This window comes from Halichoerus grypus, chromosome 2, assembly GCF_964656455.1.
Source record: "Halichoerus grypus chromosome 2, mHalGry1.hap1.1, whole genome shotgun sequence".
NCBI classification, from domain to species: domain Eukaryota; kingdom Metazoa; phylum Chordata; class Mammalia; order Carnivora; family Phocidae; genus Halichoerus; species Halichoerus grypus.
The window spans coordinates 158,014,530-158,022,539 of NC_135713.1; the positions used below are offsets into that span (position 1 = coordinate 158,014,530).

At 47.3% G+C, this 8,010-nt stretch overlaps 1 long non-coding RNA gene across 1 annotated transcript; it reads right to left on the reverse strand.

Annotated features, from left to right (window-relative positions):
• Positions 1-6,102: 6,102 nt before the first annotated feature.
• Positions 6,103-7,085, reverse strand: LOC144381002 (uncharacterized). Its single transcript, XR_013445394.1, has 3 exons — positions 6,868-7,085; positions 6,570-6,777; positions 6,103-6,439 (listed from the first exon to the last, which is right to left on the reverse strand). It is a non-coding gene; the product is annotated as an uncharacterized LOC144381002 (long non-coding RNA).
• Between the last annotated feature and the right edge of the window lie 925 nt (positions 7,086-8,010).

Sequence of the window (8,010 nt, forward strand, 5' to 3'; positions counted from 1 at the left end):
AGTGACATGTTACCATGGCTGGAAAAGGCAGCCAACTGGTTCTTCCCTGGAGCTTCCAGAAGGAAGGCAGAACTCATTTTATGCCAACTCATTAGAGACTTCTGATTCCAGAACTGTAAGAAAATAAATGTGTGTTGCTTTCAACTTCTAAGTCTGTGGTCATTTAGTACAGCAGATGGAAACCTAATACAGCTCCTAAGTAAATGCATCTGTCTCCTCCCGAAGCAACCAGCTCAGTGTATGAAGCCTGCCTCCGTGGGCCACCGGATCCCTGAAGACCCACCTCCCAGGAGAACAGGTGTTTATCACATACCCAAGAGAAGCCACTCACATGACTCACCCCCTCGACAATAATGTACCCCAACGAGTGACGTGTTGCCCTAGAACAATTTGCTTTAGGAATTAATACTCCTAGAAGTTTTAACAGAAAATTCTGGCATAATTTTAAAATGCCACCTCATCGGTCATGAAGTTACCCAAGACACTGTAGCAGGTGGGGATGTCCGCTGATCTACCACAGCATGTCCCAACTTCCTTCCCCTCCACTCCCTGTCCTTCCTAAACCTGGTGTCCTCCCGACTTCACAGATTCTCTCTGTCCCACAGAGCCTACTGACCTGTCCCGTCCGGACACAGATGGACACTCTCCCCTTTCTTTGCAAATTTCCTAGAATCAGTGACTCTCCTTTTTTCTGATTTCTGGGCAAAGGGACAGGTATAGTCCACAGGTGATGGAAAGGAGAATTCAGAGTAACAGGTGTCTTCTCTGATGGAGGGGAGTGTGCACTTAGATCCTGGCTGCATGTTTGAATCCCTTGGAAGACTTAAACAAACAAACAAACAAAAAATACCCTACCATAAACCAGTTAAATGAGAATCTCTTGTGGTGTGGCCTGGACTTCTGTACTTGAAATCAATCTTCCAAAGTGTAACCAACTGCTGACTTAGAGGATGACCCACTCAAGAGGTGAGTCCTTCCGGTGGGAAATCCTGTGTTTCGGGTGAGGGAGTCACCCCGCAGAATCCACCACAAATCATAGACATATCCAAAATGAAAAGTAACCCATGGGGACTATGACTCAGTAGGTACTTAGAATCTGAGCGTGCCCTTGGGCTCTCAACACTGATTCTGCCATTTAGTAGATAAGTCATCTTCCTTCACTTCGCCTCAGTATCCTCATCTGTAGAATGGAATGATAGTCCTTACATCTTTGAGTGAGAATTGAATCGTATGCTGGGACCCACTGTAAACACCCCGCCATTAATATAGCCATTCTTCTCTATGCTTCCTGTGGAGCCTGGGGCTTGGGAATTGTGTGGGAAGCAGCTCCCCACATTCCCAGCTGCTGGGTTGTCCTGCTAGGCAAGGGACGTCTGCTCAGTAAAACAAGAGGAACTGCTCCCATGTCTGTTTTGTCCCACTCCTGACATTGTACACACTGTGATCACTACAAATTAATGGGGTTCCTCAAGGCAGTGCGATAACTGATTGTTAAGACTCCCAGCGCCCAGGCTTGTGTGGCTGGTGGTTCTGAAGCTCTGTGCGGGGGCGGCGGGGGGGAGGGCAGACATCTGTTGCTTTGGAGTCTACTAGAATAGCCAGCCACTCACACCTTCCACACGAGCACATCGGTGATGCACCACGTCATACCTGGATTTAATAATTGGTGATTGAAATGATTCTCTTCTTTGAACACCACCTCCTTCTCCAGTGGCTGAGGACCTTTTGTGAGTGCGTCCTCACCTGGGGCTCACAAAACAGCGCAGCACAGATGAAAGGCTGTTCCCCAGAGCAGCAAGCCGCCTTTCTAGAGGTCTTGGGGCTTGCTCATGGACCCTGATCTGCCCTAGAAAAAGGGCAAGTCCCAGAGCTGTGTTGGTACCATTGCTGGTGGTCACCTTTGCATTCCAAACACGTTTGCAAGAAAGAAAAGACACGTGCCAGGGGGTGGGGGTGGAGGATGCTTATAGCAGGGGGTGGAGGATGCTTATAGCAGGACGTGGAGCATTCCGTAGACGTTTGGAGGAGGTGTCAGCACTCTGCTGAGCCTCTCATGCAGGAGCCCCAGAGAGAAGATAGATTTGGAAGGGGGATACAGAAAGACGAGGAAACGGACAGGAAGGGGAAAGGGTATGTCTTGCCGCTTGTCCCCACAAAGCCTGAGTTGAGGCTCCCATGCGACAGGTAGGGACAGGCTTCCAGGAGCTCAGCTGTTTCCATTCTAAGGCCTTGTGTGCTGGGGGTGGGGGTGGGGGGGCAGGAAAGATACCCTAAGAAAAGTGAGCCACAGTGATCCTATCCCTTCAGGGGAGGGTGTCATAAGTTCAGGGGTTGGAGAGTTCAGGGAGGAACAGCCAAAAATAGATTTTCTGGAAGTCTGGGCATACCAGATGCTTCCGTGGTCCTTCTGCAAACACTCCGTATCTTGTAGCTGGGCAGGAGACTCTTACCACCACGGGGAAAAGTTTAACTGTTAGAAAATTCAGAGTCCGTGGAATCTTCATGAAGGTACTAGAAATTAGCCAACTTGAGGGACTTGTTGTCCATGCCTAATAGTCGTCTTTCCGTTTTTTCAGGCTTTTGTGTTCTTCTTTTTTAACTTTAAAAAATCTATCCTTTTTAGTCTGCCATGGAACTTAGACACTTCCTAATTTTTCTGGTGTTCATTTTTGGACTAAAAGAATAACCGCTTATATGTGGAGCCGGAGGACAGTTTCTACTCAGAGTCTTACGCCCTAGAAGAGAATCACATATTTATTTATTTTTAAAGAGGCAAGAGACTGTTATCTAAAGGCATTCTGAGAGACTGTCTATTCTAGGGCACAATTTTTCTTAAGCTAATATTTTCTTTCAACATTCTCCCTCAGTCTGACTTTTATTACGGCTGACACTGTTTCTTAAAGATTGTCACATTCTTTGGGATAAACCTGGGATCCTTCCTCAAATTATAGATGTCCCTGGTGCTTGGTCATTTTGTTTAAAAATAATGCACCTTAAATTCCTATTTAAATGGAAATTTTTAGATGTGTCTCCAAAGGGTCAGCTTCCTCCTAGCCCCTACACCTCCTGATGCAAACCTAGTTGATTATCAGAAGGAAGTCGTTCAGTTGAGTCCTAAGAGGGTTGCTACCCTCCTGTTGCGACATGTAATTACTGGCTCAAGTCCTATGTGAAGAGCACAGAGTTTGCTTCCTTCCTCTTGGCATCAAAAATTATCAGAAAAGCTTCTGATTAGGGGAAAAGATGTGGTGTCTTATAATGATGCCCGATGGGGCTCTAATCTGTAAAGGAATGGCAATTCTATCTTTCCTACAGTTTTCACATCCCTCTCCGAGTGAACACGTGATGTAGGGTTGAGGCTGAGATATCCTTCTAGAAGTTGAGGAGGAGCTTTATGAACAAGTCTGTTTTGAATTTTTATGGGATACCAGGAGACTTCAAAATACAGATTCCAATACATCAGAAAGAAGCAGCATTCCGATCAACTCTAGAGCTAAACACCAAGATTAGATGAAGTGGTGATAAATGCAACACACCTAAATTATAGTGAATTGCTTAACTCCTACTCCCCAGGGTAGCCTTTAAATGCATCTCTAATTATAATGGACACATTTATCTGCTGCTTAAAAAAACATCTTTGTATAGGGAATCACATGCAAAAGCACAGACCTGATTGTTGAGACTGGCATACATTCGCCTGACATCTCCAAATTTCAGGGACATTGCCTAAGAATGAGAAAACTTAAAAAGGGAACAAACAAGCTTCAATCTGCAAAGGAACTGTATCATCAGACCTACCTGTGTCTGTGCCAATCACGTATACTTCTCCTGGCTTCTTTCTTCAGGAACCGCTCTCTCTCCTCCTGCATCTTTTGCTGTCTGTCTACATTCCCCTGGTTCTTGTTACCTGGCCCTTGATGATCACACACTTCACATGTGCCCCAAACCTCAAGTCTTCAAATCACCCATACACAGGTCTCCCTTGGAGCAGCTCTTTCCACCCCCCAGCTAGCCCTTCATTCCTTGCTTTAGAAATCAGTCTCTCACAGAAATCTCAGTTTTCTGGGCGCCTGGGCAGCTCAGTCGGTGAGGTGTCCGACTCTTGGTTTTGGCTCAGGTCATGACCTCAGGGTCATGAGATCCAGCCCTGCATCAGGCTCCTCACTCAGCTTGGAGTCGGGTTGAGACTCTCTCTCTCTCCCTCTCCCTTTGTCCCTCCCCCCTCACTCTCTCTCTCTAAAATAAATAAATAAATCTTTTTAAAAAAGAAATCTCAGTTTTGTTCTCTAGTCCACATATTTTGAAGATGGTTCTCGTGGGATGTGGTCAGAACTCCCATCAGGCATTACTCCCGACAAAAACGTGAACATCAGATTGGCTTCAGTTAGTGTTGTGAAATTGACAAATGATGGGTCTGGTCAGCAAGACCCTCGGGAAGAGAAGGAGAGTGACCCTGGGCATTGTCTAAAGCAAAACTGTGTCACTCTGAAAGGGATGTATAGTGGTGCCCCAATGAAGTACAGAGAAAGGACAGTCCCTAAAGATCTTGGCACCGTCTCGGAGAGAGGGAGGGACTGGTCGACTGGATGTGGTTTTCATGCCCATTGGAAACCCATCTTATCACAGAGGGATCCTGCATCCGGCATTCTTAACTCGGTCATGAAAGAGTAACTTAAGCTGCTGCTTCTTTTCTTTTTTTTTCTGTTTAAGATTTATTTTGGAGAGAGAGAGCATGGGGGAGGAGCAGAGGGAGAAGGAGAGAGAATCTTAAGCAGACTCTGCACTGAGCACGGAGCCCGACGCAGGGTTTGATCTCAGAACCCATGAGATCATGACCTGAGCCAAAACCAAGAGTCGGTTGCCCAACTAACAGTGCCACCCAAGTGCCCCTTCTTCTTCTTTTGATTTCATTCCCAATAAGATTTGTGATTATGTATTGGTATATATATGTATATGTATATGTATATATATAAGGAAGGAAGGTGTTGGTCATGCCAAAAGGTATATTCCAGGCAGGTGACATCTCTCCCTGTAAATTACTAAGTTAGAATATGAATTCTATCAGTTAATCTTTCGAACTTGGTTAATGCCTTTGCTCCCCAGTCCCAGGATGCTGAAAGAACAAGTTTCTGACCCTGTGAGTCTGGAATCCAAAACTTGCACATGGCAAAGTCACGAGAAAATGGCCCCAACAAGGCCTTGTGGGAGACGGCCATCCTGTGTGCCACAGACCATGCCCTGACCGCAACCAGCATGCTCCCCTTTGAACGTCTCCAGATGGCCCATGTTTGCTATGTCTCAGATGTCATTCATGAGAGAAATGCTTAGTACATTCAAGCTGACTGGAACATGCCTCAACCTAAAAGTTTTTCCCATGCCAGTTTTCCAATGTTCCCATTTCTGTCAAGAGTTCCAGGATTCTTTTTTTTTTTTTTAAGATTATTTATTTATTTATTTGTTTAGACAGAGTGTGAGCAGGGGGAGGGGCAGAAGGGGAGGGAGGGAGAGAATCTCAAGCAGACTCTGTGCTGGGCGTGGAGCCCCACACAGGGCTCCATCCCAGGACCCTGAGATCATGACCTGAGCCAAAAATCAAGAGTTGGACGCTCAACTGACTGAGCCACCCAGGGGCCCCAAGAGTTCCAGGATCCTTACACTGAGCTGAGCTCAAATGTTCGGCAGCATGAATCTCAACTGCATAGCTCCTTCCTATAGTCAGACAATGTGCCCTGTTGATTATTTTAATAACACCTGGACTGTCTTACCTTCCTTCGTCCACCATCACTGCCCTCAGTCTGGACTTCATCGGCTCACACGGGAGTAAACACTGTGGGCTCCTGACCCTCACGCTTGCGTCTAATGTCGTTTCTAACCTCCTTCACCCAGCACACCTCTTATAATTAACATCGCCAATTAGATCCAACCCAACCCCCTCATTAAAGTTCTCCATAATTTGGCCTGATAACAGCCACCTACCTTATTTTCATTGTTCAAATACATACCTCACACTCACTTGTCTCGTGGGCAATCAGTTATCTATTGCTGACTAACAAACCATCCCAAACGTTCACACTTAAAACAGCAATCATTTATTTTGCTCACAGAACTGCAATTTGGGAATGGCTACGTAGACAACAGGTCTGTGTTCCATGTAGCATCAGCTGGAGCACGGGACTGGGAGCCAGAGGATCGGCTTTCAAGATGGCCACCCCCACAGCTGGCAAATTGGTGCTCAACCAGGACTGTGGGATGGGTGTCTCTTCATGTCCACAGGCTGCCTGGGCTTCCTCACAGCACGGTAGGTGGGTTCCAAGTGTCAGCATCCCAAGGGAACCAGGAAGAAGTTGTATCACATTTTATGTCCTAACCACGAGGCCACCCAGATCCAAGGGGAGGGGACACAGACACCACCACTTAATGGCAGGAATGTCCAGGCACACTGTAAAAAAAAAAAAAAAATCACATGGAATGAGAGATCGTGCAGGCCTCCTCTGGAAAGTGCAATCCACCACACGTAGTGCGTGAATGGGTGATTGGTTTAGGTTGGATAGTCCAGTGACACTTCCTACCTGGTGGGGCCAGGTGTCATATAATCATGCTCTTGGGGGCGCCTGGGTGGCTCAGTCGGTGAAGCATCTGCCTTCGGCTCAGGTCATGATCCCAGGGTCCTGGGATCGAGCCCCGCGTCGGGTCTGCTTCTCCCTCTCCCTCTGCAGCTCCCCCTGCTTGTGTTCTCTCTCTCGCTCACTCTCTCTCAAATAAATAATCAAATAAAATCTTAAAAAGAAAAAACACGTTCTCGGATCTTGGAGATTTCATGTCATCTGACAGCTCGGAAAACTAAGACAAATAGAATTTGTGACTTACCCAGGTCATGGTGAGGGGCAGCGCTGGGAAGAGCGGGGTTGAGGAGCGTACACGTTTAATAAATGTCCAAGATGACTTGCACGAGTAGGCACGGTTGGGTAACACGGTGCTGCCGTTGGCCGCTCACTGGTGCTACGGTTAGCAGAGGACGCATGGGCAGCTGGTTACTAGAAACTCGGGAGGGTGTGGTTGCGGAGCCCGGATATTCAAGCCCCTCTCCAAATGGAAGCCATTATTATTAGTCCAGAGCCCTGGTACACAAACTAATCTCCTTGGATAATTAGGAGAATGACTAGTCAAGTTCCCCATCCTGCCCCGGAGACACGGGGAATCAGGCACCGACTTGTTGCTGATAATTTAATCCGTGCTGGCATGCTGCCTTTCCCCCTCAAATGATTCAAGAAGAAAGGAACCTGTTGCCACAAGCAGGAGTCCTTCAGGTACCAGCTGCAACTGTGAACTGGCTGAGGCAGGAGCGCCCTTCATTATGCAATTATCCATAATTAGGTGCTCATTACTACTTTATCAGTGGGGAGCCAGCACCCACCTGTGCAGGGCTGTCGTGGGGCGGGGGCTGGCAAACAAGTGGAACAGAGCTTTGCTTGTTGTCTAGGAACGTGACAGGGAGACTCGGCAGTCCCAACCTGCAGGGGGGCGAGGCCACGCCGCATGCAGACAGATGCAGACCCTTGGAGGCCAACTATGTAAATGACGCAGATGTCCTCATCCTGGGGCTCAGGTTTTGCTTGGGGTAGATGCCCATAGACAGGGAAGGTGGAAGGACAGAGGGAGATGCCCCTTTGCCTGGCAAATGCTGGAACACTGCCCACGTTTGGATATGTGGGGGTGTCTGGATAAACTATGGGTGGAAAATAGGAGATTTGTAAGGAAGGTCCGCCTTCAAGGCACAGAGAAAATATGTGTGACTGGCTTGTTCCATAAGGGGACAGGAAGGCAAACATCCAAATACTTCAGGTAATTCTATGGGGACAGGAAAGCAAATGTCCAAACACTTAAAGTAATTCTGTAAGGAGAGGGCCTACTTTTCATGCGGGAAACAAGCAGGAGACATAACATTATTAAGGATAATAAATTAGCAGAATCCAAATCAGTAAGGGTTGATAGGCGCAGAGCCCCTCTGGT